Genomic DNA, 24,559 nt, shown 5'->3' with positions numbered 1-24,559 from the left:
GGGGCAGCGCTGCCTGCGGGCGCCTTTTATAGCTGCCCCCATTGTGACACGGCCCCTCTGATGTCACAAGCGCCAGAGCGCATCACCGGCACAGCCGCCAACCAGCCCCCCCGCCTCAGCGCCTCACAGCTGCCCCCGGCAACCAGAGCCCCGACAGACACAGAGTACAGGCCCAGCCGGCAGGACAGGGCTGCCAGTTGCTCTGCTTCCACTGCTTTAGCCGCCCCCGCAGAGCATTTGCCGCCGTCCCGGAGTCAGGAGAGAGAGAGAGTCTTGGCCACTTTTCTCCTTCAGCAACAGCTAACGCCAGCTGGATGGCTTTTCCCTCTGCAGATTGACTCCGCTCACCTTGTCCTTCAGCAGCTTCTGCCACTCGTCCTGTAGGACTCCACACCGCAGCATTCCACCTTCGATGCTTTCCTACAGTACGACAAGGCCCATCAGTAACCAGAGCATGCTGGTTCTCATTAGCTGAGAGAATGAGAGTTCATGATATGGTGGAGCTTCCTCAGCACGTGTCACCACCTCCTCTGGTGGCACCCCAAAGGCCTTGCCTTCGGGCCAGTTTGTGATCACTTCTACCATTCCTGGGCAATTAGGGTTTCCTGTTTGAGCTCGCTGTGTCATTGAGGCAACCCACTTACTCCAGGGTAGCATCGGTGGTGTGATGAGTAGAGGGAACTTTACCCTTGAACATCCAGCTCAGTCCTGGTAATGGGGGCGCCAGGAGGAGCTGTGCCTCAGGACCAGGTGGTGTGACTTAATTCAGGCCACGATAGTCTACTGTTAGTCTCCAGTTCCCATCAGACTTTTGCGCTGGCCATATAAGGCTGTTCAAGGGTGAGCGAGTTTTGCTGATCACTCCTTGGCTCTCTAGCCGTTGATAGGAATGAGGGAGTCCCAGTTGGTGCGATACTGCTGTCGATGCACCGTGGCAGCAGCAATTGGCACCTGCTGATCTTTACGCTGGGCACCAGTGCCCACTAGGGCTTTATACTTTTGTGGCTCTGACGTGCCAGGCCATCGAATCCACACAGTCCAACAAATCCAGTTGTCCCTCTCCTCCTCATGGCTGGAGGCAGGGCACCTCAAACGTTGACCACAGCACCTACGATTAGCAGAGGAGTTCCTACCTGGTCCGTAGGATGGCCTACCATAGGTCAGAGCAGCCTTCCAGTTCTCCCTCCCACTTCCTCATGTTCTCTCCATAGTTGCAGAGGCAAAGACACAGGACATCTCGGAGCGGGTTCGATTGGTCTTGAGTCGGAGGGTGGTTTTTCTCTTGAGTAAGGGGCTGTTTTTTCTCAGCAGCTGCACATGGGTGTGTGGCCACTACTCTAGAAGGCGCATTGGTGGTGTAACTCGGGCAGTGATGGCTTTGGCAGACACTCAGTGAGTCGCTGCACCTCCCGCTACCCCCTGTAGGTTGCTACTGAGAAGAGCTGGCACTTTGCTCTTGCCTTGGTCTTGGAGGAGAGGTTATTGGCAGCTGTGAGCCGGGTGCCAGGAGAGACAGGGAGCAGGAGCTGTCCGCGACTTGGCCTGCTGCAAAAAAAAGGCCAGAGTGGGTGTTGTAAGAGCAGGGCCCTGGGAGAGCCCGGAGAAGCCACGTCCCTTGGGCTGATGGGCAGCGGGCGCCCATTGGGCTTCTTTAGCTCTCAGACAGAGGCAGCTCTTTTGAGGGGACAATTCTCAGAGATCTTGCAAGTCTTTGCCCATATAGGGTCATTGGATTTCCACAGCAGGTGTCCCAAAGAGAGGTATGAGTACAGGTCTCCTGCCACGCAGCTGCCATCAGGCCATGGCTTCTCCTCAAGGTGGCCTGGATGGCGCAAGTGCGTGCCTTGAATTGGAGACATCTCCAAAGCTTTCTGGAACCTCGCTGCACGTGGCTTCTGCTTCGTCGAATACTACACAAGAGCAGACGCTGAACACGCAATGCGATTTATCAACGACACGCGACTAGATGATCGCATCATTCAAACTGACTGGGATGCAGGGTTTAAGGAGGGGCGACAGTATGGAAGAGGAAAAACTGGAGGACAGGTGCGAGATGAATACCGGACAGACTACGATGTGGGAAGAGGTGGCTTCGGCAAGATCATTCAGATGCAGAAAGCAAATCATCAGCCTGCGATCTACTGATTGCCTCGTGGCTCCTAGCTCGTAGAGGGCTCTGTCCTTCCAGAGCTAGCTCTGTTCTCGCATTTTGGATTGGGGTAGGGAGTGAGATCCAAGTTCCAGCAAAAGGTGACCCTCCTTAGACTGTGGATATACATGTATACATTCCCCCTTCCTTCTGGCTAGAGAGGATGTTCTGTGCTGTTACAGGGCAACAAGGGAAAAAAAACACGTGTGACGTGTGCCGGGTGAAGGTTGCGCAGGTCCCACGAGGGTATGGAGAATGAGCCTGGTGCTCGTACAGGAGGCAGAGCCCTGCTCAGCAGTCGTGACACTTGTTCCCTGTGCACAGGGCTCCCCACTCGGGCAGCGTCCTAACCACCTCACGGGGGTCACCCAAGGGCTGTCGGGCTACCAGGGCCACTGCAGGCTCCCTACCTACGGAGCCACCCAGGCAATGTGCAGAGCTGTGGAGGGGAACAAGTGATTGCCATTGCCCCAGCACTGGAGCAGAGACAGGTGCCAGCCTTAGCTCCACAATCAGTGAAAGCAGAGCCCAGCACATCAGCTCTTCAGCAAAATGCTCCGCCACTCTAGGGCAGCCGAGCGCTCAGCACCCTATGCCCGCCTTCCCCCCAAAACCCATGTCCACACATGCACAGACGCACGTTTGGGTGTGAAACAAATGATTTATTGACATCTATGTACAGGGTAAAGCTCCGCGAGGGACAGGGCGGTGGCTGTGCCCGTGGTAACAGGAGTCTCTGTCGCAAGGCTCCTTGCAAGGGCGACTCCAGCCGCATCGCGTCCCACTCCCCAGAGTGCGGTTCTGCTGCAGAGGAAAGGTGTGGCAGCAGTTCCCAGAGCCGACTGAGTAGCGTGTTGTGCGTGCCCAGCGTGCTCAGTTCCGCAGCACCAGCTCCCAGGGGAGTATCTAGGGGACACTAAGAGAGCTCCGTGCGTGAGGAGCTCTTTCGGTGTCTGTAGAAGAGCAGGCTTGTGAGCCGATCTTGCAGCTCATCGGCCTCACGCATTGCCTTGGCGTGGGCGGCTGGGTCATGCAGCAGGCGCTGGAAGAGGTTGAGTGGCTCCGCTGTTTGGAGGGCTGGGGGCAAGACGATGTCCTCGGGCATGTTCTCATTAGCAAAGAAGAAGTGGTCGAGGCGTTTGTCGTGCAGGCAGCCGCGCAGGTACCACAGGATATCCTGCAGCCGCATGAGGAATTCCCTCCTGCTCCAGCTCGACACTGGTAAGGTGTTGAGGAGGTGCATGGCAACCGTCTTGAAGGTAGCGGTGGAAAAGCCGGTGCCCAGCAGGATAGCGGCAAAGAGCTGGAGGCATTTGAGGTGGGAGGTGTCGTGTGGGGCCTGCCTGGCCACATGCCTGAAGAACTTCACCTCTGCCACCGCGTAGCTCTCTGCCCATGTTGTGCTGGGGGTGAGGATGGCCTCTGGAGTCTCCCGGCTGCTCAGGAAGATGTCCGAGTCGCCTCGCCGCACCCCAAACATGATGTCAACGAGGAGGCTTTTCCCAGAGGCGTTTGTCAGCTGCAGCTTGCAGGAGCGGCTGGAAGGCAGCACCTTCATGCTGTAGTGCTGCGCCTGAGGCATCTCTTCCCAGGCTGAGCTCACCAGGTTCTGCAACCACTGGGCGGTTTTGTGCACATCCAGGTAGGAGCCGGTGCAGAGGGTGCCAAGGAGGCTGGCAGACGGACTTTTCCTCAGCTCCTCCTCCTGGGGGTGGTGGAGGTAGAACGGCGTGTTCTCCACCAGCTGATCCCTGCTGCAGGTACACGCCAGCTCCACGCGGACGCGGGAGTTCTTTGCCGGCATCTCCGCTGCAGTGCCCAGCTCCAGGTGGAAAACGTGCCCACGGGGGGGCTTAAGGGGCACAAGCAGGCGGTACACAGCATCACGCCCACGGGGACTCCAACCTTCGAAGGCGCTGCCCACCCCGATGGCTGGCTGCAGGACCGGGAAGAAACTGTTGGACAAGCGCTCTTGCAGGACAGCCAGGAGGTCGCCCACCAGCTCCTCCACCACGCGGCTCCTGTAGGCCAGGCGCTGCACTGACGACCGGATGCGCTTTGCAAACCTCCCAAACACACGCTTCTCATAGTCGCCAGAACCTTCTCCTGCACATTGTTCGTTGCCGCACTCTGTGCTGCTGCCTGAGCTCTCCTCTGCAGCGCTGCTGCCTGGCTGGGGGCTCCTTTTGCTGAGGTGCCGGCAGAGCCTGAAGATCAGGACGAGGACTGCAGCGAGCGCCCAGACCTGCCAGTGCTGCAAGGCAGCGAAGAGCAGGTCTCCCCAGGCCGAGGCGTTCTGCTCCATGTCCTGCAGCAGCCGAGTCTTGGGCTGGCTCAGCTGCTGCGCGTGCTGCCGCATGTGCCCGCAGGTGGCCTCACCCAGCTCCTGGCAGACCATGTGCAGGAGCTGGAGGATGCTCTGCACGAGCAGGGGGAGGAAGGTTGTGTCAGCCATGGCCTGTGGGAGGAGGGAGAGAAGGGGTTGAGTGGGGCTGGGAGGGCAGGAAGTGGTGGCGCAAGGGCCCTGCCGCTGCACTGCAGGGAGCTGGGGGCAGGCAGGAGAGGGGGCGAGACAGCTGGGGGGCAGCAAGGCCTGCGCCCAGCCCCGGTGGCGGCGGTGGCAGCGTGCCCGGCCCCAGGCGCTCCCGCCAGCGGCTGGGCCCTTGATGCAGGATGAGAACCCACCCCCCCGGGGGCCCGCCGTTCTGCCCGGGCCCCGCTCCAGCCCAGCCTCCCGCCGCCTGCGCACTCACCTCTGGCTCAGGCTGTGCTGGGGCAGCGCTGCCTGCGGGCGCCTTTTATAGCTGCCCCCATTGTGACACGGCCCCTCTGATGTCACAAGCGCCAGAGCGCATCACCGGCACAGCCGCCAACCAGCCCCCCCGCCTCAGCGCCTCACAGCTGCCCCCGGCAACCAGAGCCCCGACAGACACAGAGTACAGGCCCAGCCGGCAGGACAGGGCTGACAGTTGCTCTGCTTCCACTGCTTTAGCCGCCCCCGCAGAGCATTTGCCGCCGTCCCGGAGTCAGGAGAGAGAGAGAGTCTTGGCCACTTTTCTCCTTCAGCAACAGCTAACGCCAGCTGGATGGCTTTTCCCTCTGCAGATTGACTCCGCTCACCTTGTCCTTCAGCAGCTTCTGCCACTCGTCCTGTAGGACTCCACACCGCAGCATTCCACCTTCGATGCTTTCCTACAGTACGACAAGGCCCATCAGTAACCAGAGCATGCTGGTTCTCATTAGCTGAGAGAATGAGAGTTCATGATATGGTGGAGCTTCCTCAGCACGTGTCACCACCTCCTCTGGTGGCACCCCAAAGGCCTTGCCTTCGGGCCAGTTTGTGATCACTTCTACCATTCCTGGGCAATTAGGGTTTCCTGTTTGAGCTCGCTGTGTCATTGAGGCAATCCACTTACTCCAGGGTAGCATCGGTGGTGTGATGAGTAGAGGGAACTTTACCCTTGAACATCCAGCTCAGTCCTGGTAATGGGGGCGCCAGGAGGAGCTGTGCCTCAGGACCAGGTGGTGTGACTTAATTCAGGCCACGATAGTCTACTGTTAGTCTCCAGTTCCCATCAGACTTTTGCGCTGGCCATATAAGGCTGTTCAAGGGTGAGCGAGTTTTGCTGATCACTCCTTGGCTCTCTAGCCGTTGATAGGAATGAGGGAGTCCCAGTTGGTGCGATACTGCTGTCGATGCACCGTGGCAGCAGCAATTGGCACCTGCTGATCTTTACGCTGGGCACCAGTGCCCACTAGGGCTTTATACTTTTGTGGCTCTGACGTGCCAGGCCATCGAATCCACACAGTCCAACAAATCCAGTTGTCCCTCTCCTCCTCATGGCTGGAGGCAAGGCACCTCAAACGTTGACCACAGCACCTACGATTAGCAGAGGAGTTCCTACCTGGTCCGTAGGATGGCCTACCATAGGTCAGAGCAGCCTTCCAGTTCTCCCTCCCACTTCCTCATGTTCTCTCCATAGTTGCAGAGGCAAAGACACAGGACATCTCGGAGCGGGTTCGATTGGTCTTGAGTCGGAGGGTGGTTTTTCTCTTGAGTAAGGGGCTGATTTTTCTCAGCAGCTGCACATGGGTGTGTGGCCACTACTCTAGAAGGCGCATTGGTGGTGTAACTCGGGCAGTGATGGCTTTGGCAGACACTCAGTGAGTCGCTGCACCTCCCGCTACCCCCTGTAGGTTGCTACTGAGAAGAGCTGGCACTTTGCTCTTGCCTTGGTCTTGGAGGAGAGGTTATTGGCAGCTGTGAGCCGGGTGCCAGGAGAGACAGGGAGCAGGAGCTGTCCGCGACTTGGCCTGCTGCAAAAAAAGGCCAGAGTGGGTGTTGTAAGAGCAGGGCCCTGGGAGAGCCCGGAGAAGCCACGTCCCTTGGGCTGATGGGCAGCGGGCGCCCATTGGGCTTCTTTAGCTCTCAGACAGAGGCAGCTCTTTTGAGGGGACAATTCTCAGAGATCTTGCAAGTCTTTGCCCATATAGGGTCATTGGATTTCCACAGCAGGTGTCCCAAAGAGAGGTATGAGTACAGGTCTCCTGCCACGCAGCTGCCATCAGGCCATGGCTTCTCCTCAAGGTGGCCTGGATGGCGCAAGTGCGTGCCTTGAATTGGAGACATCTCCAAAGCTTTCTGGAACCTCGCTGCACGTGGCTTCTGCTTCGTCGAATACTACACAAGAGCAGACGCTGAACACGCAATGCGATTTATCAACGACACGCGACTAGATGATCGCATCATTCAAACTGACTGGGATGCAGGGTTTAAGGAGGGGCGACAGTATGGAAGAGGAAAAACTGGAGGACAGGTGCGAGATGAATACCGGACAGACTACGATGTGGGAAGAGGTGGCTTCGGCAAGATCATTCAGATGCAGAAAGCAAATCATCAGCCTGCGATCTACTGATTGCCTCGTGGCTCCTAGCTCGTAGAGGGCTCTGTCCTTCCAGAGCTAGCTCTGTTCTCGCATTTTGGATTGGGGTAGGGAGTGAGATCCAAGTTCCAGCAAAAGGTGACCCTCCTTAGACTGTGGATATACATGTATACATTCCCCCTTCCTTCTGGCTAGAGAGGATGTTCTGTGCTGTTACAGGGCAACAAGGGAAAAAAAACACGTGTGACGTGTGCCGGGTGAAGGTTGCGCAGGTCCCACGAGGGTATGGAGAATGAGCCTGGTGCTCGTACAGGAGGCAGAGCCCTGCTCAGCAGTCGTGACACTTGTTCCCTGTGCACAGGGCTCCCCACTCGGGCAGCGTCCTAACCACCTCACGGGGGTCACCCAAGGGCTGTCGGGCTACCAGGGCCACTGCAGGCTCCCTACCTACGGAGCCACCCAGGCAATGTGCAGAGCTGTGGAGGGGAACAAGTGATTGCCATTGCCCCAGCACTGGAGCAGAGACAGGTGCCAGCCTTAGCTCCACAATCAGTGAAAGCAGAGCCCAGCACATCAGCTCTTCAGCAAAATGCTCCGCCACTCTAGGGCAGCCGAGCGCTCAGCACCCTATGCCCGCCTTCCCCCCAAAACCCATGTCCACACATGCACAGACGCACGTTTGGGTGTGAAACAAATGATTTATTGACATCTATGTACAGGGTAAAGCTCCGCGAGGGACAGGGCGGTGGCTGTGCCCGTGGTAACAGGAGTCTCTGTCGCAAGGCTCCTTGCAAGGGCGACTCCAGCCGCATCGCGTCCCACTCCCCAGAGTGCGGTTCTGCTGCAGAGGAAAGGTGTGGCAGCAGTTCCCAGAGCCGACTGAGTAGCGTGTTGTGCGTGCCCAGCGTGCTCAGTTCCGCAGCACCAGCTCCCAGGGGAGTATCTAGGGGACACTAAGAGAGCTCCGTGCGTGAGGAGCTCTTTCGGTGTCCGTAGAAGAGCAGGCTTGTGAGCCGATCTTGCAGCTCATCGGCCTCACGCATTGCCTTGGCGTGGGCGGCTGGGTCATGCAGCAGGCGCTGGAAGAGGTTGAGTGGCTCCGCTGTTTGGAGGGCTGGGGGCAAGACAATGTCCTCGGGCATGTTCTCATTAGCAAAGAAGAAGTGGTCGAGGCGTTTGTCGTGCAGGCAGCCGCGCAGGTACCACAGGATATCCTGCAGCCGCATGAGGAATTCCCTCCTGCTCCAGCTCGACACTGGTAAGGTGTTGAGGAGGTGCATGGCAACCGTCTTGAAGGTAGCGGTGGAAAAGCCGGTGCCCAGCAGGATAGCGGCAAAGAGCTGGAGGCATTTGAGGTGGGAGGTGTCGTGTGGGGCCTGCCTGGCCACATGCCTGAAGAACTTCACCTCTGCCACCGCGTAGCTCTCTGCCCATGTTGTGCTGGGGGTGAGGATGGCCTCTGGAGTCTCCCGGCTGCTCAGGAAGATGTCCGAGTCGCCTCGCCGCACCCCAAACATGATGTCAACGAGGAGGCTTTTCCCAGAGGCGTTTGTCAGCTGCAGCTTGCAGGAGCGGCTGGAAGGCAGCACCTTCATGCTGTAGTGCTGCGCCTGAGGCATCTCTTCCCAGGCTGAGCTCACCAGGTTCTGCAACCACTGGGCGGTTTTGTGCACATCCAGGTAGGAGCCGGTGCAGAGGGTGCCAAGGAGGCTGGCAGACGGACTTTTCCTCAGCTCCTCCTCCTGGGGGTGGTGGAGGTAGAACGGCGTGTTCTCCACCAGCTGATCCCTGCTGCAGGTACACGCCAGCTCCACGCGGACGCGGGAGTTCTTTGCCGGCATCTCCGCTGCAGTGCCCAGCTCCAGGTGGAAAACGTGCCCACGGGGGGGCTTAAGGGGCACAAGCAGGCGGTACACAGCATCACGCCCACGGGGACTCCAACCTTCGAAGGCGCTACCCACCCCGATGGCTGGCTGCAGGACCGGGAAGAAACTGTTGGACAAGCGTTCTTGCAGGACAGCCAGGAGGTCGCCCACCAGCTCCTCCACCACGCGGCTCCTGTAGGCCAGGCGCTGCACTGACGACCGGATGCGCTTTGCAAACCTCCCAAACACACGCTTCTCATAGTCGCCAGAACCTTCTCCTGCACATTGTTCGTTGCCGCACTCTGTGCTGCTGCCTGAGCTCTCCTCTGCAGCGCTGCTGCCTGGCTGGGGGCTCCTTTTGCTGAGGCGCCGGCAGAGCCTGAAGATCAGGACGAGGACTGCAGCGAGCGCCCAGACCTGCCAGTGCTGCAAGGCAGCGAAGAGCAGGTCTCCCCAGGCCGAGGCGTTCTGCTCCATGTCCTGCAGCAGCCGAGTCTTGGGCTGGCTCAGCTGCTGCGCGTGCTGCCGCATGTGCCCGCAGGTGGCCTCACCCAGCTCCTGGCAGACCATGTGCAGGAGCTGGAGGATGCTCTGCACGAGCAGGGGGAGGAAGGTTGTGTCAGCCATGGCCTGTGGGAGGAGGGAGAGAAGGGGTTGAGTGGGGCTGGGAGGGCAGGAAGTGGTGGCGCAAGGGCCCTGCCGCTGCACTGCAGGGAGCTGGGGGCAGGCAGGAGAGGGGGCGAGACAGCTGGGGGGCAGCAAGGCCTGCGCCCAGCCCCGGTGGCGGCGGTGGCAGCGTGCCGGGCCCCAGGCGCTCCCGCCAGCGGCTGGGCCCTTGATGCAGGATGAGAACCCACCCCCCCGGGGGCCCGCCGTTCTGCCCGGGCCCCGCTCCGGCCCAGCCTCCCGCCGCCTGCGCACTCACCTCTGGCTCAGGCTGTGCTGGGGCAGCGCTGCCTGCGGGTGCCTTTTATAGCTGCCCCCATTGTGACACGGCCCCTCTGATGTCACAAGCGCCAGAGCGCATCACCGGCACAGCCGCCAACCAGCCCCCCCGCCTCAGCGCCTCACAGCTGCCCCCGGCAACCAGAGCCCCGACAGACACAGAGTACAGGCCCAGCCGGCAGGACAGGGCTGACAGTTGCTCTGCTTCCACTGCTTTAGCCGCCCCCGCAGAGCATTTGCTGCCGTCCCGGAGTCAGGAGAGAGAGAGAGTCTTGGCCACTTTTCTCCTTCAGCAACAGCTAACGCCAGCTGGATGGCTTTTCCCTCTGCAGATTGACTCCGCTCACCTTGTCCTTCAGCAGCTTCTGCCACTCGTCCTGTAGGACTCCACACCGCAGCATTCCACCTTCGATGCTTTCCTACAGTACGACAAGGCCCATCAGTAACCAGAGCATGCTGGTTCTCATTAGCTGAGAGAATGAGAGTTCATGATATGGTGGAGCTTCCTCAGCACGTGTCACCACCTCCTCTGGTGGCACCCCAAAGGCCTTGCCTTCGGGCCAGTTTGTGATCACTTCTACCATTCCTGGGCAATTAGGGTTTCCTGTTTGAGCTCGCTGTGTCATTGAGGCAATCCACTTACTCCAGGGTAGCATCGGTGGTGTGATGAGTAGAGGGAACTTTACCCTTGAACATCCAGCTCAGTCCTGGTAATGGGGGTGCCAGGAGGAGCTGTGCCTCAGGACCAGGTGGTGTGACTTCATTCAGGCCACGATAGTCTACTGTTAGTCTCCAGTTCCCATCAGACTTTTGCGCTGGCCATATAAGGCTGTTCAAGGGTGAGCGAGTTTTGCTGATCACTCCTTGGCTCTCTAGCCGTTGATAGGAATGAGGGAGTCCCAGTTGGTGCGATACTGCTGTCGATGCACCGTGGCAGCAGCAATTGGCACCTGCTGATCTTTACGCTGGGCACCAGTGCCCACTAGGGCTTTATACTTTTGTGGCTCTGACGTGCCAGGCCATCGAATCCACACAGTCCAACAAATCCAGTTGTCCCTCTCCTCCTCATGGCTGGAGGCAGGGCACCTCAAACGTTGACCACAGCACCTACGATTAGCAGAGGAGTTCCTACCTGGTCCGTAGGATGGCCTACCATAGGTCAGAGCAGCCTTCCAGTTCTCCCTCCCACTTCCTCATGTTCTCTCCATAGTTGCAGAGGCAAAGACACAGGACATCTCGGAGCGGGTTCGATTGGTCTTGAGTCGGAGGGTGGTTTTTCTCTTGAGTAAGGGGCTGATTTTTCTCAGCAGCTGCACATGGGTGTGTGGCCACTACTCTAGAAGGCGCATTGGTGGTGTAACTCGGGCAGTGATGGCTTTGGCAGACACTCAGTGAGTCGCTGCACCTCCCGCTACCCCCTGTAGGTTGCTACTGAGAAGAGCTGGCACTTTGCTCTTGCCTTGGTCTTGGAGGAGAGGTTATTGGCAGCTGTGAGCCGGGTGCCAGGAGAGACAGGGAGCAGGAGCTGTCCGCGACTTGGCCTGCTGCAAAAAAAAGGCCAGAGTGGGTGTTGTAAGAGCAGGGCCCTGGGAGAGCCCGGAGAAGCCACGTCCCTTGGGCTGATGGGCAGCGGGCGCCCATTGGGCTTCTTTAGCTCTCAGACAGAGGCAGCTCTTTTGAGGGGACAATTCTCAGAGATCTTGCAAGTCTTTGCCCATATAGGGTCATTGGATTTCCACAGCAGGTGTCCCAAAGAGAGGTATGAGTACAGGTCTCCTGCCATGCAGCTGCCATCAGGCCATGGCTTCTCCTCAAGGTGGCCTGGATGGCGCAAGTGCGTGCCTTGAATTGGAGACATCTCCAAAGCTTTCTGGAACCTCGCTGCACGTGGCTTCTGCTTCGTCGAATACTACACAAGAGCAGACGCTGAAAACGCAATGCGATTTATCAACGACACGCGACTAGATGATCGCATCATTCAAACTGACTGGGATGCAGGGTTTAAGGAGGGGCGACAGTATGGAAGAGGAAAAACTGGAGGACAGGTGCGAGATGAATACCGGACAGACTACGATGTGGGAAGAGGTGGCTTCGGCAAGATCATTCAGATGCAGAAAGCAAATCATCAGCCTGCGATCTACTGATTGCCTCGTGGCTCCTAGCTCGTAGAGGGCTCTGTCCTTCCAGAGCTAGCTCTGTTCTCGCATTTTGGATTGGGGTAGGGAGTGAGATCCAAGTTCCAGCAAAAGGTGACCCTCCTTAGACTGTGGATATACATGTATACATTCCCCCTTCCTTCTGGCTAGAGAGGATGTTCTGTGCTGTTACAGGGCAACAAGGGAAAAAAAACACGTGTGACGTGTGCCGGGTGAAGGTTGCGCAGGTCCCACGAGGGTATGGAGAATGAGCCTGGTGCTCGTACAGGAGGCAGAGCCCTGCTCAGCAGTCGTGACACTTGTTCCCTGTGCACAGGGCTCCCCACTCGGGCAGCGTCCTAACCACCTCACGGGGGTCACCCAAGGGCTGTCGGGCTACCAGGGCCACTGCAGGCTCCCTACCTACGGAGCCACCCAGGCAATGTGCAGAGCTGTGGAGGGGAACAAGTGATTGCCATTGCCCCAGCACTGGAGCAGAGACAGGTGCCAGCCTTAGCTCCACAATCAGTGAAAGCAGAGCCCAGCACATCAGCTCTTCAGCAAAATGCTCCGCCACTCTAGGGCAGCCGAGCGCTCAGCACCCTATGCCCGCCTTCCCCCCAAAACCCATGTCCACACATGCACAGACGCACGTTTGGGTGTGAAACAAATGATTTATTGACATCTATGTACAGGGTAAAGCTCCGCGAGGGACAGGGCGGTGGCTGTGCCCGTGGTAACAGGAGTCTCTGTCGCAAGGCTCCTTGCAAGGGCGACTCCAGCCGCATCGCGTCCCACTCCCCAGAGTGCGGTTCTGCTGCAGAGGAAAGGTGTGGCAGCAGTTCCCAGAGCCGACTGAGTAGCGTGTTGTGCGTGCCCAGCGTGCTCAGTTCCGCAGCACCAGCTCCCAGGGGAGTATCTAGGGGACACTAAGAGAGCTCCGTGCGTGAGGAGCTCTTTCGGTGTCTGTAGAAGAGCAGGCTTGTGAGCCGATCTTGCAGCTCATCGGCCTCACGTATTGCCTTGGCGTGGGCGGCTGGGTCATGCAGCAGGCGCTGGAAGAGGTTGAGTGGCTCCGCTGTTTGGAGGGCTGGGGGCAAGACGATGTCCTCGGGCATGTTCTCATTAGCAAAGAAGAAGTGGTCGAGGCGTTTGTCGTGCAGGCAGCCGCGCAGGTACCACAGGATATCCTGCAGCCGCATGAGGAATTCCCTCCTGCTCCAGCTCGACACTGGTAAGGTGTTGAGGAGGTGCATGGCAACCGTCTTGAAGGTAGCGGTGGAAAAGCCGGTGCCCAGCAGGATAGCGGCAAAGAGCTGGAGGCATTTGAGGTGGGAGGTGTCGTGTGGGGCCTGCCTGGCCACATGCCTGAAGAACTTCACCTCTGCCACCGCGTAGCTCTCTGCCCATGTTGTGCTGGGGGTGAGGATGGCCTCTGGAGTCTCCCGGCTGCTCAGGAAGATGTCCGAGTCGCCTCGCCGCACCCCAAACATGATGTCAACGAGGAGGCTTTTCCCAGAGGCGTTTGTCAGCTGCAGCTTGCAGGAGCGGCTGGAAGGCAGCACCTTCATGCTGTAGTGCTGCGCCTGAGGCATCTCTTCCCAGGCTGAGCTCACCAGGTTCTGCAACCACTGGGCGGTTTTGTGCACATCCAGGTAGGAGCCGGTGCAGAGGGTGCCAAGGAGGCTGGCAGACGGATTTTTCCTCAGCTCCTCCTCCTGGGGGTGGTGGAGGTAGAACGGCGTGTTCTCCACCAGCTGATCCCTGCTGCAGGTACACGCCAGCTCCACGCGGACGCGGGAGTTCTTTGCCGGCATCTCCGCTGCAGTGCCCAGCTCCAGGTGGAAAACGTGCCCACGGGGGGGCTTAAGGGGCACAAGCAGGCGGTACACAGCATCACGCCCACGGGGACTCCAACCTTCGAAGGCGCTGCCCACCCCGATGGCTGGCTGCAGGACCGGGAAGAAACTGTTGGACAAGCGCTCTTGCAGGACAGCCAGGAGGTCGCCCACCAGCTCCTCCACCACGCGGCTCCTGTAGGCCAGGCGCTGCACTGACGACCGGATGCGCTTTGCAAACCTCCCAAACACACGCTTCTCATAGTCGCCAGAACCTTCTCCTGCACATTGTTCGTTGCCGCACTCTGTGCTGCTGCCTGAGCTCTCCTCTGCAGCGCTGCTGCCTGGCTGGGGGCTCCTTTTGCTGAGGTGCCGGCAGAGCCTGAAGATCAGGACGAGGACTGCAGCGAGCGCCCAGACCTGCCAGTGCTGCAAGGCAGCGAAGAGCAGGTCTCCCCAGGCCGAGGCGTTCTGCTCCATGTCCTGCAGCAGCCGAGTCTTGGGCTGGCTCAGCTGCTGCGCGTGCTGCCACATGTGCCCGCAGGTGGCCTCACCCAGCTCCTGGCAGACCATGTGCAGGAGCTGGAGGATGCTCTGCACGAGCAGGGGGAGGAAGGTTGTGTCAGCCATGGCCTGTGGGAGGAGGGAGAGAAGGGGTTGAGTGGGGCTGGGAGGGCAGGAAGTGGTGGCGCAAGGGCCCTGCCGCTGCACTGCAGGGAGCTGGGGGCAGGCAGGAGAGGGGGCGAGACAGCTGGGGGGCAGCAAGGCCTGCGCCCAGCCCCGGTGGCGGCGGTGGCAGCGTGCCCGGCCCCAGGCGCTCCCGCCAGCGGCTGGGCCCTTGATGCAGGATGAGAACCCACCCCCCCGGGGGCCCACCGTTCTGCCCGGGCCCCGCTCCGGCCCAGCCTCCCGCCGCCTGCGCACTCACCTCTGGCTCAGGCTGTGCTGGGGCAGCGCTGCCTGCGGGTGCCTTTTATAGCTGCCCCCATTGTGACACGGCCCCTCTGATGTCACAAGCGCCAGAGCGCATCACCGGCACAGCCGCCAACCAGCCCCCCCGCCTCAGCGCCTCACAGCTGCCCCCGGCAACCAGAGCCCCGACAGACACAGAGTACAGGCCCAGCCGGCAGGACAGGGCTGCCAGTTGCTCTGCTTCCACTGCTTTAGCCGCCCCCGCAGAGCATTTGCCGCCGTCCCGGAGTCAGGAGAGAGAGAGAGTCTTGGCCACTTTTCTCCTTCAGCAACAGCTAACGCCAGCTGGATGGCTTTTCCCTCTGCAGATTGACTCCGCTCACCTTGTCCTTCAGCAGCTTCTGCCACTCGTCCTGTAGGACTCCACACCGCAGCATTCCACCTTCGATGCTTTCCTACAGTACGACAAGGCCCATCAGTAACCAGAGCATGCTGGTTCTCATTAGCTGAGAGAATGAGAGTTCATGATATGGTGGAGCTTCCTCAGCACGTGTCACCACCTCCTCTGGTGGCACCCCAAAGGCCTTGCCTTCGGGCCAGTTTGTGATCACTTCTACCATTCCTGGGCAATTAGGGTTTCCTGTTTGAGCTCGCTGTGTCATTGAGGCAACCCACTTACTCCAGGGTAGCATCGGTGGTGTGATGAGTAGAGGGAACTTTACCCTTGAACATCCAGCTCAGTCCTGGTAATGGGGGCGCCAGGAGGAGCTGTGCCTCAGGACCAGGTGGTGTGACTTAATTCAGGCCACGATAGTCTACTGTTAGTCTCCAGTTCCCATCAGACTTTTGCGCTGGCCATATAAGGCTGTTCAAGGGTGAGCGAGTTTTGCTGATCACTCCTTGGCTCTCTAGCCGTTGATAGGAATGAGGGAGTCCCAGTTGGTGCGATACTGCTGTCGATGCACCGTGGCAGCAGCAATTGGCACCTGCTGATCTTTACGCTGGGCACCAGTGCCCACTAGGGCTTTATACTTTTGTGGCTCTGACGTGCCAGGCCATCGAATCCACACAGTCCAACAAATCCAGTTGTCCCTCTCCTCCTCATGGCTGGAGGCAGGGCACCTCAAACGTTGACCACAGCACCTACGATTAGCAGAGGAGTTCCTACCTGGTCCGTAGGATGGCCTACCATAGGTCAGAGCAGCCTTCCAGTTCTCCCTCCCACTTCCTCATGTTCTCTCCATAGTTGCAGAGGCAAAGACACAGGACATCTCGGAGCGGGTTCGATTGGTCTTGAGTCGGAGGGTGGTTTTTCTCTTGAGTAAGGGGCTGTTTTTTCTCAGCAGCTGCACATGGGTGTGTGGCCACTACTCTAGAAGGCGCATTGGTGGTGTAACTCGGGCAGTGATGGCTTTGGCAGACACTCAGTGAGTCGCTGCACCTCCCGCTACCCCCTGTAGGTTGCTACTGAGAAGAGCTGGCACTTTGCTCTTGCCTTGGTCTTGGAGGAGAGGTTATTGGCAGCTGTGAGCCAGGTGCCAGGAGAGACAGGGAGCAGGAGCTGTCCGCGACTTGGCCTGCTGCAAAAAAAGGCCAGAGTGGGTGTTGTAAGAGCAGGGCCCTGGGAGAGCCCGGAGAAGCCACGTCCCTTGGGCTGATGGGCAGCGGGCGCCCATTGGGCTTCTTTAGCTCTCAGACAGAGGCAGCTCTTTTGAGGGGACAATTCTCAGAGATCTTGCAAGTCTTTGCCCATATAGGGTCATTGGATTTCCACAGCAGGTGTCCCAAAGAGAGGTATGAGTACAGGTCTCCTGCCACGCAGCTGCCATCAGGCCATGGCTTCTCCTCAAGGTGGCCTGGATGGCGCAAGTGCGTGCCTTGAATTGGAGACATCTCCAAAGCTTTCTGGAACCTCGCTGCACGTGGCTTCTGCTTCGTCGAATACTACACAAAAGCAGACGCTGAACACGCAATGCGATTTATCAACGACACGCGACTAGATGATCGCATCATTCAAACTGACTGGGATGCAGGGTTTAAGGAGGGGCGACAGTATGGAAGAGGAAAAACTGGAGGACAGGTGCGAGATGAATACCGGACAGACTACGATGTGGGAAGAGGTGGCTTCGGCAAGATCATTCAGATGCAGAAAGCAAATCATCAGCCTGCGATCTACTGATTGCCTCGTGGCTCCTAGCTCGTAGAGGGCTCTGTCCTTCCAGAGCTAGCTCTGTTCTCGCATTTTGGATTGGGGTAGGGAGTGAGATCCAAGTTCCAGCAAAAGGTGACCCTCCTTAGACTGTGGATATACATGTATACATTCCCCCTTCCTTCTGGCTAGAGAGGATGTTCTGTGCTGTTACAGGGCAACAAGGGAAAAAAAACACGTGTGACGTGTGCCGGGTGAAGGTTGCGCAGGTCCCACGAGGGTATGGAGAATGAGCCTGGTGCTCGTACAGGAGGCAGAGCCCTGCTCAGCAGTCGTGACACTTGTTCCCTGTGCACAGGGCTCCCCACTCGGGCAGCGTCCTAACCACCTCACGGGGGTCACCCAAGGGCTGTCGGGCTACCAGGGCCACTGCAGGCTCCCTACCTACGGAGCCACCCAGGCAATGTGCAGAGCTGTGGAGGGGAACAAGTGATTGCCATTGCCCCAGCACTGGAGCAGAGACAGGTGCCAGCCTTAGCTCCACAATCAGTGAAAGCAGAGCCCAGCACATCAGCTCTTCAGCAAAATGCTCCGCCACTCTAGGGCAGCCGAGCGCTCAGCACCCTATGCCCGCCTTCCCCCCAAAACCCATGTCCACACATGCACAGACGCACGTTTGGGTGTGAAACAAATGATTTATTGACATCTATGTACAGGGTAAAGCTCCGCGAGGGACAGGGCGGTGGCTGTGCCCGTGGTAACAGGAGTCTCTGTCGCAAGGCTCCTTGCAAGGGCGACTCCAGCCGCATCGCGTCCCACTCCCCAGAGTGCGGTTCTGCTGCAGAGGAAAGGTGTGGCAGCAGTTCCCAGAGCCGACTGAGTAGCGTGTTGTGCGTGCCCAGCGTGCTCAGTTCCGCAGCACCAGCTCCCAGGGGAGTATCTAGGGGACACTAAGAGAGCTCCGTGCGTGAGGAGCTCTTTCGGTGTCCGTAGAAGAGCAGGCTTGTGAGCCGATCTTGCAGCTCATCGGCCTCACGCATTGCCTTGGCGTGGGCGGCTGGGTCATGCAGCAGGCGCTGGAAGAGGTTGAGTGGCTCCGCTGTTTGGAGGGCTGGGGGCAAGACGATGTCCTCGGGCATGTTCTCATTAGCAAAGAAGAAGTGGTCGAGGCGTTTGTCGTGCAGGCAGCCGCGCAGGTACCACAGGATATCCTGCAGCCGCATGAGGAATTCCCTCCTGCTCCAGCTCGACACTGGTAAGGTGTTGAGGAGGTGCATGGCAACCGTCTTGAAGGTAGCGGTGGAAAAGCCGGTGCCCAGCAGGATAGCGGCAAAGAGCTGGAGGCATTTGAGGTGGGAGGTGTCGTGTGGGGCCTGCCTGGCCACATGCCTGAAGAACTTCACCTCTGCCACCGCGTAGCTCTCTGCCCATGTTGTGCTGGGGGTGAGGATGGCCTCTGGAGTCTCCCGGCTGCTCAGGAAGATGTCCGAGTCGCCTCGCCGCACCCCAAACATGATGTCAACGAGGAGGCTTTTCCCAGAGGCGTTTGTCAGCTGCAGCTTGCAGGAGCGGCTGGAAGGCAGCACCTTCATGCTGTAGTGCTGCGCCTGAGGCATCTCTTCCCAGGCTGAGCTCACCAGGTTCTGCAACCACTGGGCGGTTTTGTGCACATCCAGGTAGGAGCCGGTGCAGAGGGTGCCAAGGAGGCTGGCAGACGGATTTTTCCTCAGCTCCTCCTCCTGGGGGTGGTGGAGGTAGAACGGCGTGTTCTCCACCAGCTGATCCCTGCTGCAGGTACACGCCAGCTCCACGCGGACGCGGGAGTTCTTTGCCGGCATCTCCGCTGCAGTGCCCAGCTCCAGGTGGAAAACGTGCCCACGGGGGGGCTTAAGGGGCACAAGCAGGCGGTACACAGCATCACGCCCACGGGGACTCCAACCTTCGAAGGCGCTGCCCACCCCGATGGCTGGCTGCAGGACCGGGAAGAAACTGTTGGACAAGCGCTCTTGCAGGACAGCCAGGAGGTCGCCCACCAGCTCCTCCACCACGCGGCTCCTGTAGGCCAGGCGCTGCACTGACGACCGGATGCGCTTTGCAAACCTCCCAAACACACGCTTCTCATAGTCGCCAGAACCTTCTCCTGCACATTGTTCGTTGCCGCACTCTGTGCTGCTGCCTGAGCTCTCCTCTGCAGCGCTGCTGCCTGGCTGGGGGCTCCTTTTGCTGAGGTGCCGGCAGAGCCTGAAGATCAGGACGAGGACTGCAGCGAGCGCCCAGACCTGCCAGTGCTGCAAGGCAGCGAAGAGCAGGTCTCCCCAGGCCGAGGCGTTCTGCTCCATGTCCTGCAGCAGCCGAGTCTTGGGCTGGCTCAGCTGCTGCGCGTGCTGCCGCATGTGCCCGCAGGTGGCCTCACCCAGCTCCTGGCAGACCATGTGCAGGAGCTGGAGGATGCTCTGCACGAGCAGGGGGAGGAAGGTTGTGTCAGCCATGGCCTGTGGGAGGAGGGAGAGAAGGGGTTGAGTGGGGCTGGGAGGGCAGGAAGTGGTGGCGCAAGGGCCCTGCCGCTGCACTGCAGGGAGCTGGGGGCAGGCAGGAGAGGGGGCGAGACAGCTGGGGGGCAGCAAGGCCTGCGCCCAGCCCCGGTGGCGGCGGTGGCAGCGTGCCCGGCCCCAGGCGCTCCCGCCAGCGGCTGGGCCCTTGATGCAGGATGAGAACCCACCCCCCCGGGGGCCCACCGTTCTGCCCGGGCCCCGCTCCGGCCCAGCCTCCCGCCGCCTGCGCACTCACCTCTGGCTCAGGCTGTGCTGGGGCAGCGCTGCCTGCGGGTGCCTTTTATAGCTGCCCCCATTGTGACACGGCCCCTCTGATGTCACAAGCGCCAGAGCGCATCACCGGCACAGCCGCCAACCAGCCCCCCCGCCTCAGCGCCTCACAGCTGCCCCCGGCAACCAGAGCCCCGACAGACACAGAGTACAGGCCCAGCCGGCAGGACAGGGCTGCCAGTTGCTCTGCTTCCACTGCTTTAGCCGCCCCCGCAGAGCATTTGCCGCCGTCCCGGAGTCAGGAGAGAGAGAGAGTCTTGGCCACTTTTCTCCTTCAGCAACAGCTAACGCCAGCTGGATGGCTTTTCCCTCTGCAGATTGACTCCGCTCACCTTGTCCTTCAGCAGCTTCTGCCACTCGTCCTGTAGGACTCCACACCGCAGCATTCCACCTTCGATGCTTTCCTACAGTACGACAAGGCCCATCAGTAACCAGAGCATGCTGGTTCTCATTAGCTGAGAGAATGAGAGTTCATGATATGGTGGAGCTTCCTCAGCACGTGTCACCACCTCCTCTGGTGGCACCCCAAAGGCCTTGCCTTCGGGCCAGTTTGTGATCACTTCTACCATTCCTGGGCAATTAGGGTTTCCTGTTTGAGCTCGCTGTGTCATTGAGGCAACCCACTTACTCCAGGGTAGCATCGGTGGTGTGATGAGTAGAGGGAACTTTACCCTTGAACATCCAGCTCAGTCCTGGTAATGGGGGCGCCAGGAGGAGCTGTGCCTCAGGACCAGGTGGTGTGACTTAATTCAGGCCACGATAGTCTACTGTTAGTCTCCAGTTCCCATCAGACTTTTGCGCTGGCCATATAAGGCTGTTCAAGGGTGAGCGAGTTTTGCTGATCACTCCTTGGCTCTCTAGCCGTTGATAGGAATGAGGGAGTCCCAGTTGGTGCGATACTGCTGTCGATGCACCGTGGCAGCAGCAATTGGCACCTGCTGATCTTTACGCTGGGCACCAGTGCCCACTAGGGCTTTATACTTTTGTGGCTCTGACGTGCCAGGCCATCGAATCCACACAGTCCAACAAATCCAGTTGTCCCTCTCCTCCTCATGGCTGGAGGCAGGGCACCTCAAACGTTGACCACAGCACCTACGATTAGCAGAGGAGTTCCTACCTGGTCCGTAGGATGGCCTACCATAGGTCAGAGCAGCCTTCCAGTTCTCCCTCCCACTTCCTCATGTTCTCTCCATAGTTGCAGAGGCAAAGACACAGGACATCTCGGAGCGGGTTCGATTGGTCTTGAGTCGGAGGGTGGTTTTTCTCTTGAGTAAGGGGCTGTTTTTTCTCAGCAGCTGCACATGGGTGTGTGGCCACTACTCTAGAAGGCGCATTGGTGGTGTAACTCGGGCAGTGATGGCTTTGGCAGACACTCAGTGAGTCGCTGCACCTCCCGCTACCCCCTGTAGGTTGCTACTGAGAAGAGCTGGCACTTTGCTCTTGCCTTGGTCTTGGAGGAGAGGTTATTGGCAGCTGTGAGCCAGGTGCCAGGAGAGACAGGGAGCAGGAGCTGTCCGCGACTTGGCCTGCTGCAAAAAAAGGCCAGAGTGGGTGTTGTAAGAGCAGGGCCCTGGGAGAGCCCGGAGAAGCCACGTCCCTTGGGCTGATGGGCAGCGGGCGCCCATTGGGCTTCTTTAGCTCTCAGACAGAGGCAGCTCTTTTGAGGGGACAATTCTCAGAGATCTTGCAAGTCTTTGCCCATATAGGGTCATTGGATTTCCACAGCAGGTGTCCCAAAGAGAGGTATGAGTACAGGTCTCCTGCCACGCAGCTGCCATCAGGCCATGGCTTCTCCTCAAGGTGGCCTGGATGGCGCAAGTGCGTGCCTTGAATTGGAGACATCTCCAAAGCTTTCTGGAACCTCGCTGCACGTGGCTTCTGCTTCGTCGAATACTACACAAAAGCAGACGCTGAACACGCAATGCGATTTATCAACGACACGCGACTAGATGATCGCATCATTCAAACTGACTGGGATGCAGGGTTTAAGGAGGGGCGACAGTATGGAAGAGGAAAAACTGGAGGACAGGTGCGAGATGAATACCGGACAGACTACGATGTGGGAAGAGGTGGCTTCGGCAAGATCATTCAGATGCAGAAAGCAAATCATCAGCCTGCGATCTACTGATTGCCTCGTGGCTCCTAGCTCGTAGAGGGCTCTGTCCTTCCAGAGCTAGCTCTGTTCTCGCATTTTGGATTGGGGTAGGGAGTGAGATCCAAGTTCCAGCAAAAGGTGACCCTCCTTAGACTGTGGATATACATGTATACATTCCCCCTTCCTTCTGGCTAGAGAGGATGTTCTGTGCTGTTACAGGGCAACAAGGGAAAAAAAACACGTGTGACGTGTGCCGGGTGAAGGTTGCGCAGGTCCCACGAGGGTATGGAGAATGAGCCTGGTGCTCGTACAGGAGGCAGAGCCCTGCTCAGCAGTCGTGACACTTGTTCCCTGTGCACAGGGCTCCCCACTCGGGCAGCGTCCTAACCACCTCACGGGGGTCACCCAAGGGCTGTCGGGCTACCAGGGCCACTGCAGGCTCCCTACCTACGGAGCCACCCAGGCAATGTGCAGAGCTGTGGAGGGGAACAAGTGATTGCCATTGCCCCAGCAATGGAGCAGAGACAGGTGCCAGCCTTAGCTCCACAATCAGTGAAAGCAGAGCCCAGCACATCAGCTCTTCAGCAAAATGCTCCGCCACTCTAGGGCAGCCGAGCGCTCAGCACCCTATGCCCGCCTTCCCCCCAAAACCCATGTCCACACATGCACAGACGCACGTTTGGGTGTGAAACAAATGATTTATTGACATCTATGTACAGGGTAAAGCTCCGCGAGGGACAGGGCGGTGGCTGTGCCCGTGGTAACAGGAGTCTCTGTCGCAAGGCTCCTTGCAAGGGCGACTCCAGCCGCATCGCGTCCCACTCCCCAGAGTGCGGTTCTGCTGCAGAGGAAAGGTGTGGCAGCAGTTCCCAGAGCCGACTGAGTAGCGTGTTGTGCGTGCCCAGCGTGCTCAGTTCCGCAGCACCAGCTCCCAGGGGAGTATCTAGGGGACACTAAGAGAGCTCCGTGCGTGAGGAGCTCTTTCGGTGTCCGTAGAAGAGCAGGCTTGTGAGCCGATCTTGCAGCTCATCGGCCTCACGCATTGCCTTGGCGTGGGCGGCTGGGTCATGCAGCAGGCGCTGGAAGAGGTTGAGTGGCTCCGCTGTTTGGAGGGCTGGGGGCAAGACGATGTCCTCGGGCATGTTCTCATTAGCAAAGAAGAAGTGGTCGAGGCGTTTGTCGTGCAGGCAGCCGCGCAGGTACCACAGGATATCCTGCAGCCGCATGAGGAATTCCCTCCTGCTCCAGCTCGACACTGGTAAGGTGTTGAGGAGGTGCATGGCAACCGTCTTGAAGGTAGCGGTGGAAAAGCCGGTGCCCAGCAGGATAGCGGCAAAGAGCTGGAGGCATTTGAGGTGGGAGGTGTCGTGTGGGGCCTGCCTGGCCACATGCCTGAAGAACTTCACCTCTGCCACCGCGTAGCTCTCTGCCCATGTTGTGCTGGGGGTGAGGATGGCCTCTGGAGTCTCCCGGCTGCTCAGGAAGATGTCCGAGTCGCCTCGCCGCACCCCAAACATGATGTCAACGAGGAGGCTTTTCCCAGAGGCGTTTGTCAGCTGCAGCTTGCAGGAGCGGCTGGAAGGCAGCACCTTCATGCTGTAGTGCTGCGCCTGAGGCATCTCTTCCCAGGCTGAGCTCACCAGGTTCTGCAACCACTGGGCGGTTTTGTGCACATCCAGGTAGGAGCCGGTGCAGAGGGTGCCAAGGAGGCTGGCAGACGGATTTTTCCTCAGCTCCTCCTCCTGGGGGTGGTGGAGGTAGAACGGCGTGTTCTCCACCAGCTGATCCCTGCTGCAGGTACACGCCAGCTCCACGCGGACGCGGGAGTTCTTTGCCGGCATCTCCGCTGCAGTGCCCAGCTCCAGGTGGAAAACGTGCCCACGGGGGGGCTTAAGGGGCACAAGCAGGCGGTACACAGCATCACGCCCACGGGGACTCCAACCTTCGAAGGCGCTGCCCACCCCGATGGCTGGCTGCAGGACCGGGAAGAAACTGTTGGACAAGCGCTCTTGCAGGACAGCCAGGAGGTCGCCCACCAGCTCCTCCACCACGCGGCTCCTGTAGGCCAGGCGCTGCACTGACGACCGGATGCGCTTTGCAAACCTCCCAAACACACGCTTCTCATAGTCGCCAGAACCTTCTCCTGCACATTGTTCGTTGCCGCACTCTGTGCTGCTGCCTGAGCTCTCCTCTGCAGCGCTGCTGCCTGGCTGGGGGCTCCTTTTGCTGAGGTGCCGGCAGAGCCTGAAGATCAGGACGAGGACTGCAGCGAGCGCCCAGACCTGCCAGTGCTGCAAGGCAGCGAAGAGCAGGTCTCCCCAGGCCGAGGCGTTCTGCTCCATGTCCTGCAGCAGCCGAGTCTTGGGCTGGCTCAGCTGCTGCGCGTGCTGCCGCATGTGCCCGCAGGTGGCCTCACCCAGCTCCTGGCAGACCATGTGCAGGAGCTGGAGGATGCTCTGCACGAGCAGGGGGAGGAAGGTTGTGTCAGCCATGGCCTGTGGGAGGAGGGAGAGAAGGGGTTGAGTGGGGCTGGGAGGGCAGGAAGTGGTGGCGCAAGGGCCCTGCCGCTGCACTGCAGGGAGCTGGGGGCAGGCAGGAGAGGGGGCGAGACAGCTGGGGGGCAGCAAGGCCTGCGCCCAGCCCCGGTGGCGGCGGTGGCAGCGTGCCCGGCCCCAGGCGCTCCCGCCAGCGGCTGGGCCCTTGATGCAGGATGAGAACCCACCCCCCCGGGGGCCCACCGTTCTGCCCGGGCCCCGCTCCGGCCCA

The 24,559-nt window shown here is 59.4% G+C and overlaps 1 protein-coding gene across 1 annotated transcript in view; it reads right to left on the bottom strand.

Annotated features, from left to right (window-relative positions):
* LOC309685548 (inositol 1,4,5-trisphosphate receptor-interacting protein-like 1) overlaps positions 1-24,559 on the bottom strand; it is a gene marked incomplete at both ends in the record, with an annotated part of 47,762 nt that overhangs the window by 5,247 nt on the left and 17,956 nt on the right. The gene's annotated exons all lie outside the window — the stretch shown is intronic.

This window comes from Vanellus vanellus (genome assembly GCF_965231255.1).
Source record: "Vanellus vanellus genome assembly, contig: HAP1_SCAFFOLD_47, whole genome shotgun sequence".
NCBI classification, from domain to species: Eukaryota; Metazoa; Chordata; class Aves; order Charadriiformes; family Charadriidae; genus Vanellus; species Vanellus vanellus.
This window is presented reverse-complemented; position numbering and strand designations above follow the sequence as displayed.